The 15,393-nt window shown below is 48.9% G+C and overlaps 1 protein-coding gene across 5 annotated transcripts in view; it reads right to left on the bottom strand.

Moving 5' to 3' along the window:
• The window catches only part of BPTF (bromodomain PHD finger transcription factor), a 1,855,127-nt gene that overhangs the window by 1,023,404 nt on the left and 816,330 nt on the right, over nt 1-15,393 (bottom strand). The window lies entirely within an intron of this gene.

Genomic DNA, 15,393 nt, shown 5'->3' with positions numbered 1-15,393 from the left:
AAAACAATACCATAGAAAGGGTGAAGGGTCGCGCGTCGAAAGTTATATCGGTAACGGCACCGAACTGGAGTGTGAGAAACACATCCGAGCCCGATGGCAGAAAAAAACAATCTGAAGATGGAGCCGATGCCCATGCGCACTATCATCCAAAGGAGGAGTCCCCTATCTTGTGACTTACAAAGACTTCTCTAAGACAAAAACAAGTGCAAACATACGGGCCCAACATCAGATGGTAATCTATGCATAGTGTGTGATCTGCAGCTCATATGCCTCGAACAGACAGTTTTAAACATTAGAAGCCTCATTGGACAATTATGCAGAATCTCAAAAGGGCTGCATATAAAAAAAAGATGACTCATGTTCAACCACCACTGTTCTGTGTCACAGTTAGGTCTAGAGGGAAACAGTGCCATTTTTACATGTACACGGGTTTCTTCCTAAAGTTGCCTTCACTCTTACACAATGACTTTTGCCGCATATTTGCAACTGTGACAGTCGGATTAGTTTCTAGGACACTAAACTTGGTTAAAAACGAACTTCACAAGAACACTATCATGATACCTTGACACATCATGTATAAGGTTAACACATATATTGCGCAAATGTGATTACTCGTTTCGTACACATGGTGACAGAAATATCTATAACACAAACAATGGCGGCCTGACCAAGCTCTCAACACAAGACAAGGATGCCTTTTGTTATAAACATCGGTTTGCGGGTGTTGGCAGGGGAGCACTTTGCTATCATTGGCGAGGCCGCTCTACATATTGAAGCTTCGGCCTAGCAGCCTGCTGTTATCTCGACGAGGGCTGTCCAGCTCGTGACCACGGCAGGGCCCTACATTCTTTCCCTTCATGTAATGGGGTTGGATCATCCAGTATGGGATTTTTGGCAGAACACACACACACACACACACACACACACATACACACACACCCTAGACTCTTAGGTTAGGGGACGCATAGTAGGAGTATGTACACTGTTTTAGCACGATGGTGGAACTTTTCATTCTGTTCACTCTACTAATACTTCTAATAACTTTAATTTGCTTATGTCTATTGATCATTGCAGCACATATATTTTATACAAGAATCCCGTTGGTTCAATAAATATTAAAAACGTTCCACTGTGTACTCTTTGTATATTTCTCCAAGAGAAAGAGAGCACTAGTGAGCTAAAGGGTTTTAGAGCGTTTAACACAATTTCTGGGGATCAGGGTTGTTATGTTCAGTGGTTACCACAACAATTTGCTACCTGCCTAGAATTATGGGGGCTCATGGTGGCACTGTGAACTAGCTGGCCTATAGGACGACATATCCTGAGGGGGTGCATAGAATCATTCTGGCACCATCATCCCAACGGTTATGCGGTCCTCAAACGCACATTTCGTACCACAGAGTGAAAACCAAACGGCACCACTGTGGCATCTCAAAGGGTATTGACGAAAACAAGTGTTGCAAACCTTTTAAAAATCTCACCACAATAGGTGACTTGAATAAAGAAAAATAATCAGCAACCACAAGGAAGCCGAAAGCGTCAATAGCCCATTACTGTGCTCAAAGCAAGTCCTTGATGGGCCAGAGACAAAACAAACAAAACTACAAACAACTTTGCTTGCAGGGGATCAATTTGGCAGATGCCGCACCAAGCCACACATTTGTCCCAATGGTTGGAGTGCATTGATTTTGTAAAAAGACACTCGACTGCCAAGATGACATCGACTATCACAGGAGGAAGATCGAAGGCGATCAACAGCTGTTGCTCAATCTACAAGTACAGAGATGCAAATTGTGCAGGCACAGGTGCAGTACCCTGCCCTGTTGTGACAGAAGATACGTTTGAAGCAGTTGCTTGATTGGAAGAGAGATGCTCATGCCAAGGAGCTCTGGGTTCCACACTCTCCTGGCCCAATACAATGCCACTTGGATGACTTCAGGCAAGTTATTCCTAATCTTTGTCAGAAGTCATGGCAGGAGAGAGAGAAGTGGGAAGGCGTACAGTAGTCCTGAGCTCCACTCTATACGGAATGCACCTCTGAGTAAGAGCCGCCTTGGAATCTCCAACACGAAAAACTGTTGATATTGAGTATTCGTTGCAGTGAAGAAAAGATCGTGCTAGGGTTATCACCATTGATGGAAGACGCCCTGAGTCACCTCCGGGTGTATTTGCCATTTGTGATACACTAGAAGTCAGCAGCTGAGTTTGTCTGCCCTGGACTTTATAGATCCTGCCAGGTAAATCACAACTTCCAGAGGTGTAGAGCCTCCTGCAAAGGACCCAAGTCTATACCCCCACTTGTTGCAGTACCACATAGAGGTGGAGTTGTCTGTGGGCACCTGCACTAGCCTTCCTTCGATGGTGGGCAGGAAGACATTCAACGTCAAGCAAATCGCCCTCAGTTTCAACAAATTGATGCAGAATTGAGATTCCACCAGAGGCCTCTGATGTCCACCGCTCCCAGATGGCTTCTGCAACACAGAAGTGAGGCATCTGGCGCCACTGTCACATCAGGGTGGGGTAGGGTGAGAAGTCTGCCATTTACCCAGTCATGGTCCAGTTTCCCCCAGATCTTCTGCAGTCTCTGTTTAAAAAATCGAAGATCCTGCATGTGCCATCTGGTATATTTAGGCAGCAGGATGTCAAAAATCCCAGCAGCCTCAGAGTCATCAGCACTGAGATCCGGGATAGAGGATAAAACATTGGGACCATGTCCTGGATGCTCCACTCCAGGATAAAGGCACAAACCTGTAAAAATCCACAATGGCTCCAATGAATCGGAGCATCAGCAAACAAATGAGGTGTGACTTTGGGGATATGGAAATAAGCTTGCTGTAGGTCCTACACTACCATCCATTCGCTAGGCCAGACAGGAAATGGGCTAGCATGACAACTTTTAATATGTCTTTCCACACAATGGTGTTGAGAGGGCAGAAATCTAAGATAAGACGACAGCCTTCATCTTTCTTAGTGTCCAGGAAGTAGTGGGAGTAATACTCAGTTTCTTCGTCCGAGGCAGGTACCATCTTAGTGGCACCATTGATCAAAAGAGCCATCACTTTACAGATAGGTAGTTCTCCACCTAGACTGGACAAAATGGTATTATATGGGAATGAATTATTACAAAGTTAATTTCCACCTTCCAAATCTGAATTAGTCACCTTTGATTTACTTGATTATACTAGCTGGGAGGACGCTCGCACAACGGCACTTCGCCAACTTTGCCAGCTTCCTTTTTCTGAGATTCCAAGCAAGTATAATTAGTAAGTTCCCTTGACCAGGGACAGCGTCACTCAGAGCATTCCCAGTCCCCTGTTACAACCCATATGTTTTCATTCACGGATCAAAGGCTCCATACCTCCCTTGTGTACTCATCGCATCGCTGGTGAGGGATTGTTTCAGGCCGTGACTTCCCCTCGTCTGCCTTGGCCCTGGCACTGCAGAATTTTAGCCGATTCCATTTTGACCCCCCATACCTAAAAATAGGGGGGGGCACATTCTATTTTTCTTTGGCTTCACCCAGATTTAGTCTGCTTGTTCCTTCTTTCACTGTCCTGTACGGCTCTGTATCTTAAAAGGACAAAACTCGTCATCACCACCATCTGGAGGAGTCTACGTCAGTTCTTGTACATAGCTTTCCGTGCCAGGAACGCAGAGCCATGCCAGAGGCCGACACTGGTGCCAAGAAACTAGGGCCTTCAAAGGGAGATACCTTAACCCTAGATATCGTTTCGCAGAACAGGGAGGATGGGTGGGGCGGTAAGGAATCTAACACCAACTACTGTTTCTTACAGATATATCGTTACCGAAGGTAAGTAACTTGTGCCTCTGAAAGAAACAGGTTAGTGTTGATTCCTTATCTTAGAATAGATACCCCAGCAATACCAACCCCGGTGGTTGGTCTGTGAACCAAGATCACACCAGAAAGTCCTGGAGAACGGAACGGCCGAAAAAGCCATCTCTCCGGACTTGGCTGTCCAGGCAGTAGTGTTTAGCAAACGTGTGCAGCGAGGCCCACGTAGCTACCTGACAGATGTCCTGCAAAGGGGACTCCCCGATCCAGGGCAGTTGTAGTCTCCATGGCCCGAGTGGAATGGGCCCTCAGCCCAACAGGTGTCTCCTTTCTAGCCAAGGAGTAACAGACCTTGATGCACAACACGACCCACCGAGAGATGCTTTGTTTGTGCACCGCCCGTCCCTTCTTCGTGCCCACGTAACCAACAAAGAGTTGGTCGTCCACCCGGAACTGGTGTGTGCGATCTAGGTAGAAGGAGAGCGCACATTTTGGGTCCAGACAGTGGAGCCTCTCTTCTTCCTTTGAAGGATACGGAGGCGGAAAGAAGGTGGGCAAGGTGATGGACTGCCCCATGTGAAAGGCCGTAACCACCTTGGGCAGGAAAGAAGGACGAGTTTTTAAAACAACTTTGTCCGGATGGACAGAAAGGAAAGGATGCTTAGAAGAAAGAGCCTGGAGCTTACTCACTCTCCTGGCAGAGGTGATGACAACCAGGAATGCAGTCTTAAGAGTAAGAAGACTAAGAGGGCAATTGTGAAGTGGGTCGAAAGGAGCGCACATCAGATAGGTCAGAACAAGGTTCAAGTCCCACAGAGGCATCACAAAAGGAACAGGAGGAAACATGTGCGTGATGCCTTTCAAGAATCTATTTACAACAGGGGACTTGAAAAGAGAAGGCTGATCAGGAAGCCTCAAGAAGGCTGAAATGGCAGAGAGGTAGCCCTTGATAGTGCCCAGAGCAGAGCCCTGCTGGGCAAGAGAAAGTAGGAAGAGGAGAACCTCAGAAAGGGGGGCATAGAGTGAATCCTCAGCCTTAGCTGTGCACCATGCCACAAATTTGTTTGACCTGCAGGCGTATACCACTTTCGTGGAGGGACGCCTGGCTGCCAGAATCACATCACAGACTTCAGGAGGCAAGTCAAATGGCCTCAACTGCCGCCGCTCAATCTCCACGCATGGAGTGGGAGGCAGGACAGGTTCGGGTGGAGAACCGTCCCCTGCTGCTGCGACAGAAGGTCCTCCTGAAGAGACTAATCGGGGGATCGACTGACATGCTGAGTAGCTCGGGATACCAATATCTTCGTGCCCAGTCCGGCGCCACAAGGATGACTTGGGCCCGGTCGCGCCTGACCTTCAGCACTCTGGGCAGAAGTGGTATAGGCGGAAAGGCGTACAACAGACCGCAACTCCACTCACGACTAAAAGTGTCTCCGAGTGAGTGTCGCCTTGGAAATTCCAACACGCAGAACTGATGACATTGCGCGTTCTCTTCGGTGGCGAATAGATCTAACCAAGGCTCTCCCCACTGCTGAAAGAGGCCTTGCGCCACGTCGAGTTCAGACGCCATTCGTGATCCATCATGCACCGGCGGCTGAGTTCGTCTGCCCTGGCGTTCAGGGAACCTGCCAGGTGTTGAACCACCAGGGAGGCACCCTGGTTTTCCAGCCATTGCCAGAGGCGCAGAGCTTCCTGACAAAGGGTCCACGACCCCACCCCGCCCTGTTTGTTGCAGTACCACATGGCGGTGGTGTTGTCCGTGAACACCTGCACTACACTTCACCGGACAGAGGGAAGGAATGCCTTAAGTGCAAGCCGGATCGCCCTCAGCTCCAGCAGGTTGATGCGGAGCCGGGACTCCGCCGGAGACCAGAGGCCTCTGATCTCCCTCTCTCCCATGTGGCCCCCCTCCCCCCATCTCAGGAGGGATGCATCCGTCACCACTACGTGCTCCGGTTGGGGTAGGGAGAGAAATCTGCAGCTGACCCAAAACAGTTTGTGAGCCACCACTGCAACTGTCTAGCAGTGCACTCCGAGATCCGGACGTGGTCGGACAGGTTGCCCTGATGCTGTGCCCACAAACTTCAGGTCCCACTGCAAAGCCTGCATCCGCCACCCGGCGTGATGCACCAGAAGGATGCAGGAGGCCATCAGCCCCAGGAGACGCAGCGTCAACCCGACCGAGACTTGGGATAAAGGCTGAAAGACCGTAATCAGAGCCTGAAATCCCGAACCTGCTGTTCGGGGGGATAAACCAGAACAGCTCCCATGAAAAGGAGCTTCTGAGAGGGGCACAGGTGTGACTTCGGCACGTTGATGGAGAACCCCAGCGAGTGCAGGAGGTCCGCCGTAGTCTGGAGGTGGGAGACGACTGTCTGGGGCGAGCCCGCCTTCAATAACCAATTGTCAAGATAGGGGAAGACTGAAACCCCTAATCTGCACAGGTGAGCTGCGACCACCGCCATCACTTTCGTGAACACCCTTGGGGGGGCTGGTAAGGCCGAAGGGGAGCACGGTAAACTGAAAGTGCCTGTGGCCTACCGTGAACCGCAGGTAACGCCAGTGGGCCGGCAGGACGGGGATGTGGAAATACGCGTCCTGCAAGTCCAACGCTAGCATCCAGTCTTCTGGGTCCAGGGCAGCTAGGACCTGAGCCAAAGTCAGCATCTTGAACTTCTCCCTCCGGAGGAAGCCGTTGACGCTCCGTAGGTCCAAGATAGGGCGTAGGCCTCCTTTGCCCTTCTTGGGTACCAGAAAATAGTGGGAATAGCAACCACGTCCTACTTCTGGCCCAGAAACGCGCTCGACGGTCCCCTTGGCCAAGAGGGCCGTAACTTCCTCCTGTAGAAGTCGCAAGTGATCCCCCGACATGCGGTGGTACTGCGGTGGCATGGCTGGAGGGGTCACCTCAAGGGGAGGGAGTAGCCCCTTGGGAGATTTGCAGCACCCACCTGTCCGATGTGATGGAGCGCCACTGAGCACCTCCTGATGGAGGTGGTGATGGCGAACCCTGCCCCCACTGGCGTCGAATGGGACTGAAAACTCGGAGGATTTAGAGGCAGATGCTGCTGGGGTGGGTGTGGACTGACCATGCCGGTGTCCCCTGGCACCGCCACGGCGGTTACCACGTCCGCTTAAGCGTTGAGGTTGGTTCTGCGGCCTGTGTCTAGCTGGACGTGTGGGGGCGCCTTTTCTTGGCCACGAAAGGGACGAAAGGCGGAAGTTTGCTTGCGTTGTCCGAGGCCCAAGGACTTGGCCGCAGCCCTGGAGTCCTTGAAACGCTCCAGCGCACTGTCCATCTTGTCGCCAAAGAGGCGAGGGCCATCAAAGGGCATGTCCATAAGGGTGGCTTGGACATTCCCCGAAAAGTTGGCGGACCTCAGTCAGGCGTGCCGGCGAACCGCCACCGTCGTCGCAATCGCCCTACCCAGCGAGTCCGTGGTATCGAGTCCACACCGAATAGCGTGCTGCATCCCGTCCCTCTGCTAGGGCCTTGGTAAGCTTTGCCTGGACCTCCACCGGGCACTGCGGCAGCACTTCTGCAACCGTATCCCACAGAGAGTGGGTGTAACGGCCCAAAAGGCAAGCGGTGTTGACAGACCGCAACCCCAAACTCAGTGAGGAGAACAGTTTCTTCCCAAACTGATCGTACCTTTTGTATTTCCAATCCGGAGGAGTGGTCGGGAATGCGGTCTGGGAGGTAGAGGCCTGGATCACCAGGCTCTCGAGGATGGGGTGAACAGACAGGAAGCTGGGGTCGCCCGGAGCCCGGCGGTGGCATCGGGCCATGTTCCGATCTACAGGTACACCTGTAGAGGGTTTGGACCAGGTGCCCACCAGAACGTCAGAGAGGGCTTCATTAAACAGCAGGAGAGGCTCCGAGGAGCTTGCCTGCAGTTTGAGCACCTCAGTGAGGAGGTTAGTCCTAACGGCCGCAACCTCAAGAGCCAAGGCCTTGGCAGCCCTAGTCAACACCACGCTGTAAGCAGCCCCCTTCTCCGTAGCCACGGTAGGAGGGGAGACAAATCCAGTGTTGTGCGAAGTGTCCAGACCACAGGCCTCCCCCAGGTCGTCTGCCCAGTCCTGGCTCAACTGGCACTGCAGTGCCAGAGGGTTCTCAGACCCCTCCCAGTCCCCCTCGTCATCCTTCTCCTGATAGTCAGGAATAAATGATGGAGCCGGGTCGTCGGTGAAGGGCTCACCAATCGGCGTTGAAGACGGCGCCGGCTGGCGCCGGTCCGACGCCGGATCCGGACCGGAGACGTCGTCGTCCGGGGCTACACCCTTGGTGACGGCGCCAGCTGAGGAGTCGTAAGGCGACCGGCGTCGTCACGGATCCAGGCCTGGATGGTGAGGAGCCGTGCGGCGGCGGGACCGGAGTCGACGACGGCGCAGGGGCTGAAGCACCCGACGGCGCCGGAGCCGCCAACCCGCTTGGGCTCCCAGACGGACCCGTGGGGCGCGAAGGCGCCTCGGCGGGTTCCAACAAAGGGAAGCCCGACCTCATGGCCGTAATCTCCTCCGGCGTCGCGTGCAGCCCAGGGACCGGCGGGTGTGGCGATGGACGCGGCACTTGCTGCTCCGGCGGAGCCGCGTGGGCGGTGTCGCCCCAAACCCCCGGCCGCGTCGCGCGAGAGTCGGAAGAGCGATGTCGCTTCTTCGACTTCCTGTGCCTCGACTTACCTGAGGACTTGGAGCCCGACGAGTGGTGTTGACTCGTCGAGCGGCGATGACTGTGGCCCCATAACCGGTCCCTCGATTTCATTCTGGACCGGGACCTGGAGCGGCGCAGGGCCGACTGCCGGAGCTCGAGACACTTACGGGACCGCTCCCGCCTAGCCTTCGAGGTCAAGGCCCGGCAGTCGGGGAACGACTTGAAATCGTGGGCGGCCCCGAGACAGTACAGGCACCGACTGTGGGGGTCGGTCACAGACATCAAGCGGTGACAATCGTCGCAGGGTTTAAACCCCGGCATCCCTATCGACACCGTGAGTCGAGGAATCGACGCGAGAAGGATCCAAAAGAGATCAAAAAGTTTAGTCAAAAATTGACTAGGAGTACTGCTCTTCCCGTATCTGCGCTTGCTGGCGCAGAAAAAAGAAGAACTGACGTCAGCGCGCGATGGCGGCGTCTAAGTACTCCGACGATGTCATCCCGGCGATCACGACGCCGACGACGGACGCGGAGCCTCAGATGACGCCTACCGACGCGCAGGGGTACTGCTACGCAAAACTCTCCAGATCCAGTCTGTAGCCTGGGGATATTCGAAGGTAAGGAATCTAACAGTAACCTGTTTCTTTCAGTTGTACAATTTGGAGGACCACTTGTCTGAGGTGATGTCTTGTCAGCCATGAAGGAAGTATTGGATCCTGCCACCGGCAGGGTGGCTATGGGCTTGCAAGTACACACTTAAGTGGTTTTGTGGATGTGAATGCTTGGGTCTGTAAGCGGGTGGCAGGGGAATGAGGTTTTTAAATCATTCCGGGTCGAATGTGTCTCGTCCCCAAAAAGGCGAGTGTAATCGAATAGCATGACCTACAAAGATGCCTGAACATCTTTGGAGAAGCCCTTAGACCTCATCTAAACATGACGTTAATGTGCTGCACTTTTACCTATTGACCAACATAAGGAGTCAGTCATAGCTAAACCAGACTGAATTACAAACTTTGGTGCATCATAGACATTCTATGTACCTCGGGCCAGGGACATACTGAGGTAGAATGCAGCTGCAGGCAATACTTGGGTCACTGAGTCTTATAGGGAATAGGAGTAACTGCCTTAACAAATATGTTTGCCAAACGTCTCTTTTCTTTTAGACTTGTGATCAGGTAGGGTGATGGAAAGGACGTTGAAATGTACTTTTCTAGTGGATGTCTGCACCACCAAACACTCTGGTATAGAATGTTGTGAAACAGGGTTATCTGGTGCTGGACAATGGTGCAGGGTGAATTGCCTGTTAACTGGTAAGTCCTGAACATGGTTTCACCAAAGTGGTTATCTGTAATACGGAACGGTAGTAAAGCTTCTGTGCGAGCTTGACCAGGCTGGAGTACCTCTGTCAAAACAGTCTTCAGCACCACAGTAGACAGCTGTAGGTCCAATACTCTGCCGCCTGTCACATAATGGGGAAGGAAGCACTTGTCTCAGCAATAGGCTAGGAGGCAAAATAGGCCAGTATCTACAGAACTATTTAAGAAACTGGCATTGACTGCGATGATTATCTGCAGCTGGAACAACTTTGGGAGCGGGACCTTCCTATCTACTTCCACCACTCAAGGCATGGAGAATTCTCAAGTTAGGTTATTTACAGCTTTGTCTCGTGGTGCCACATGGCCTCTGGATTAATCTGGCAGCAGACGTCAATTGCCACAGAATACTTCAAGCCCAGGCGCCATAAGCATACTTCATGAGGGGCTGTCATGGACATCTGTTTGCAACAGTCCCTACACAGGTTGAACACTGTTGTTTTAAGGGGCGACATCTTCCTTTGCACAATGTGTGAAATTTTCGAAAAAAGGTCTGTAAAGTCCAAGGAGTAGCACCAGATAAGCATCTGAAGGTGTTGAGCAAGAGGAATTGAGGTCAGAGCACAAAGGTGGCGGTTATATGCTTGTCACTTTAAGAGCAGAACGATGACAGTGCAGAGCTGCACAGCGCCACTTACCCGCACTCAGGAGCACTACTTTAAAGTTTCCAGATCCAGTCTGACACCTGGGAAATATTCATAATATGAGGAACCTGCGGTTAGAATTATCCATCAGAAAGTGAAGTTTACAGGGACTGTGGCCTAAAGTAGTATGTAAAGACCAGGCCCTCCAGGATTTCGCGATTTGCAAAATAATCGCGAAATCAGCACTTTTGTAAAAAGGCCGCGCTTTTTACAAAAGTGCCCGCGAAATCAGGGCTTGGAGTCTGGGCGGCAGAAATCTGCAGCAGTCCTGTCTCCTGTAAGAAGAGCAGAGAAAGTAATTATGGAAACTAAATCGCCTGCAGGTCTGTTGAGGAATTTGTGCATTGTGTTTATAGTTTGAACTGTCCGTGGAACTGATGAATACTTTCTTGTAATGTATGCTGAGAGCCAGGCTGTGACATTTCCCCTCTGACCTTATAAATCTCCTGCGTTGTATTTCTCCAATGATGGCTTACGTTCACCACACAAGATGCAAGACTCGCCGGCCCTTTTTACAGGTGGTTTGATATTATTTACGCTTTATTGATGGGGGGGGAGATTCAGTTCATGATGTTGCTTGCGCTCTGCCTGTTTCAAGGGAGCGGCTGCCAGATTTTAAATGCCTAATGTTTCATTCAGTTTAATAGAGATCTTGTTTGTGCAGCTTGGCCCTCCGAGAGCTGAGACTCGTCCCTCTGTCTATTTTATTTTGCCGAGTGGGTGGGAGGACTCTGCGACGTTACAGGTACATGACACTGAAACATATTAGGCAGCTTGGAGATTTATGGGAAAGTACTAGCCTTTCATAGTACGGAATCATCATAGCCAAAATACCCTGTGTTCCTGGGTTTACATTTAGAACATTCCCGGCCTCGTTTTTACTCGCCAGGTCATCATATTGCAGTAGACACACACTGCATAGCCTGACTGCCATCTCCACAGAGAGGTCAAGCATCGAATGAGTATGAAGTCCACAGTATCATACATCTCTGTGTAAGTCTCAGACTCACTGGTGGGCAGTGTGAGAGGCTCCCATTGCTATGGTGGTTGTGAGTTCCAGTGTACTTAATTTTTCAGCCACACCAGATTTGGAGTCTAAATGCGCTCAAGCACCTAGAGGGCAGTGAGGTTACATAGTGCTTTGTACAGGACAAAGCATTCACATGTCTACATAGAGGTAAGCCTGTTAATACCAGCTGCCATTAAACACGGTGTATTGTATTGTATTATGCAGCGGCCTGGAACCTCACTTAAATGCAAATACAACGGAGGGGATACAAAAGTACACAGCTTGTTATTTCTTCACAGGTACAAGAGAGGCATGCTTTTGACTTTTTTCAGTCCCTTTATGTAAGTAAGTTCATGCACTGTATTTACAAAAATAATTTAAATAGTACTATTTTATTTCTTTATAGCGCTACTCATCCCAATGCAGGGTGTCAGAGCGCTTTAACTAACATACACATTAGACATTGATAATAAATCATGTGTGTAAATCAACGTACACGGTGTGTTACATAAGTCAGTGAGGGTTATATGGTGTAGGAGTTACTTGTCCTTCACAGCTCACTGTGCTATATTAGAAGGATTATTATTTATGAACTGCAATTAACAAAAGGATTTTTGTGTTTAAAGCAGTAACTTACTTACCTAGCTACATAAAATAAAAATCTCTCATCTGCATGTGCGTGATGTGCTTTGCAGGAGACACATTAATCTTTTATACTACTTTTATGCAAATCTGGGACTTCAAAAAACTCAGATCTCTCCAACAAATGCTATAACTTTCAGAGTTATCTCACCATTATTGTTTCCTGTGATTTACTGGGCACCTGTGTAGCAGATGTCTTAACCCCACAAAATATGCAGGCTTTTCAATTAATTAAGCAGAAGAGATGTACTGCCATGCTACACCTTGTTGCCAAATTCTATGAGGCAAGGCTTTGGAAAAAAATATATTATTGGTTGAGGGCCTGATTTTCGATTGGGATTCCACCACTATTTTGGCACATGCCCAAAGCAAAACCTTATTTGTTAAATCTCTTAATGCACTTAAATGTACTCATGATATATCTGATACAATGTGTGTGAGGTCTTAATATCGGATGTCACTTCCTGTGATCACACGTGCAATGCCACGATTTGTGTCGTCATGTGCTATGGTGGGACATGCCATGATGTCACTTGCAAACTACATAACTTGGTTAGTCCCCCCACTTTTTTTTTTTAGGACTTGCGCCTTGGAGAAGGGGCGGTGGTAGGTGGAAGGTGGGGGGAGGGGGTGTCAGACAGTATAATCACATGTGCAACTTGTTGTTTACTGTGCAGTTTTAGGTGCATGAGCAGCCGGGAGAGAATCAAATCACAGAAAACCATTGTGTAGGCTTGTAAGTAGGGTCGGTGGCGCGAGAGTGGAAGGGTTGATGCCACTGGTCAGGTTAGGGGTGCCTACACCCTGTTCAGGGGCGAGAGTAGACCGGAAGCAGGGAGCAGCGTGGGGCACCAATGCATCCCCTCTTTTCTTGTTTCGGGACCCAGCAAGGGTGTATATAAGCTTGCAAAAGTGTCTTAGACTCTCGGGGGCATGCCAATTTAAGAGTAGAGAGTTATGATTGGCCCTGGGATCTTTATTTCACTTGGGCCTTCTCTCTCCTGCGGTAGTCAGAGTTCCGCAAGTTCTCTGATTGGCTGCCAGCAACATGAGAAAAATGTTGCTGACAGCTATTACATGACTCGGGAACTTAGCATAGCAAACAAGTACTCTCAGACACTTTAAAAATGCCTATTTGAAAGTGAAATGCTCTGCTAAAACAGTTTCCATTGAGTTAAGACTGAAAAGGAATGATTAATAGTATAATAAAAGTGCCACAATAATGCCGCTAAATTTCAATTTTTGTGCCGCTAAATATCAATTATTGTGCCGCAAAATTTGCAAATCTATGCTGCAATATCCTGGGGGGTCTGAAAGACAAGTAACTTCATATACATGTAGATTCCTCCGGTGTAGATTATCACCAGAGCCATATATCGCCAACCAGGTGCCCTGGTGTCATTTACTATTCCATTTTTTACTAGCCCTTAGAGTCAGAGACAAGGACAGCAGCAATTCGTCAGTGGATGTGCAATACTACAATCTAATTTCAATCCTTATTAAAGAGCCAACTTTAAAGAATCTGCAGGTAAAAAGAGCATTCACACAGATAGCTCGTTTCAAAGGTAACTTTTTCATCTGATGATTACTTCAACAAACAGATTACTCACCTTTTGAATATACGCCATAGTAATGCCCCTCCCAGGTGGTGAATCTGAAGGAATGGTCACACCACAAAGACCTGGAGCACCGAACAAGTGAAATGTTTATTTTTTCGTACTTCAGAAGTCAATCAGTAATGCTAAGCGACCATGTGGAATTAAGCTGAATTTGCTACACAGCATAGTTCTGCGATAGGCACCCCTCTTCCCACTGCCACCCCAGTGCCCACACCCTTTCATTTGCCTCCCCTAGGCAATGCCAAAGTCATACACACTAATAACTTCGGAAGTTTCCTTTGGGGATGGGATATAACAGATCTCAAAGTACAATCCACCTACAAAGCCACTGGATCAGAAATCCTCGGTCCTGTCAATAGAATAGCTTACTGCACTCCAAAAGTCCATGCTATAAGGCCTCTTTTTTTGGGGGGCGGGCTAGGATGGAGGGAAAACATGGAGAAAATAGTAGACTGCTCCTCATGAAATGGATTAACTATTTTCAAAATTAAGGACCCTTGGTTCCCAGAACTAGCATGTCTGGCTGAAAATATGTGGAGACGGGCCGGACACACAGCATGTGCAACTCACCAATGCACCATGCGAAACTAATGAGAAGCGAAGAAGGTTAAGACCAGGCTCAGGTCAAAATGAGGCATAATTAAAAGGTGATGGCATAAACATTACAGCCCCTTCAAAATCCTCATAACAATTGGGAACTTCAATAGAGAGGGGTTGTTCTGGCATACACAGCTTTAACTTAAATGTTAAATGTATCCACTGTAAAACCTTCATGGGTCAATAAAAGTGCAAAGTGCGAAACATCTGAAACATGTTCCTTCAGAGAAACCATGACCACCCTTTCACCCCCAAACAACAAAATATTTCTACCACCCGGTGTACACAGACTTTAAGGAGGGCCAACATAATGAAAGGATGTCGTTGACAACCTCAGGCGGAAGCTGAAATGCTTATGCAGTTCACAGCTAAGTGTAAAATGCAGTGCTGTGCCTGCTCAACAAGGTAGCAAATAATAATGGGTGATATTATTAAGCAATATGGTAGTCCATCTGGACATAATACATGCTTGAAGGTATTTCAAACGCTGGCAAATACAGTTTTAAGACTCCTAATTCACAGGGTCCAAAAATACATGTTCTTATTTTCAATAATTTTCTACTGTATTTTAGTTCTCTCACTCTCTCAAAAGCTAATCCAGAATGCTGCTGCCAGAATGATTTTTAGAATTCCTTGAAGAGCACAGATTACTGCCTACAATGGCTCCCAATCAAACAGCGGATATTTAAAACTTGCGGTCTAATTGTTTAGATACAGAAGGGGATGGCCCCTGACTTCTTAAGAGATCGCATAGTGAGATATTCTCCAAGGAGAACTCTCCGCTGAGCTTCTATTAACATTCTGGTGATCCCAAGGTTTAAGGAAACCAGAATGGGTGGGCATAGTTTTTTATTTTTACTTGTGCCTATTAAGTGGAATAGCCAACCAGCAGAGAGACATTCTACCCCTGAATTACTTTATTTAGGAAAGCGCTAAAGACCTGGATTTTCAAGGGGACGTTTGAAAATGTACACACGGTCTTCGTCCTTCTGTTGTGTTATCTTCTGTTGTTATAGCGCAACGATACCTTCGGGTTTACAATGAGCTTTACAAATATTTTTCA

The sequence above is a fragment of the Lissotriton helveticus genome, chromosome 7, assembly GCF_964261635.1.
Source record: "Lissotriton helveticus chromosome 7, aLisHel1.1, whole genome shotgun sequence".
Classification (NCBI taxonomy): Eukaryota; Metazoa; Chordata; class Amphibia; order Caudata; family Salamandridae; genus Lissotriton; species Lissotriton helveticus.
Note: the sequence above shows the minus strand (reverse complement) of the source record. Positions and strands in the feature narration are given on the sequence as shown.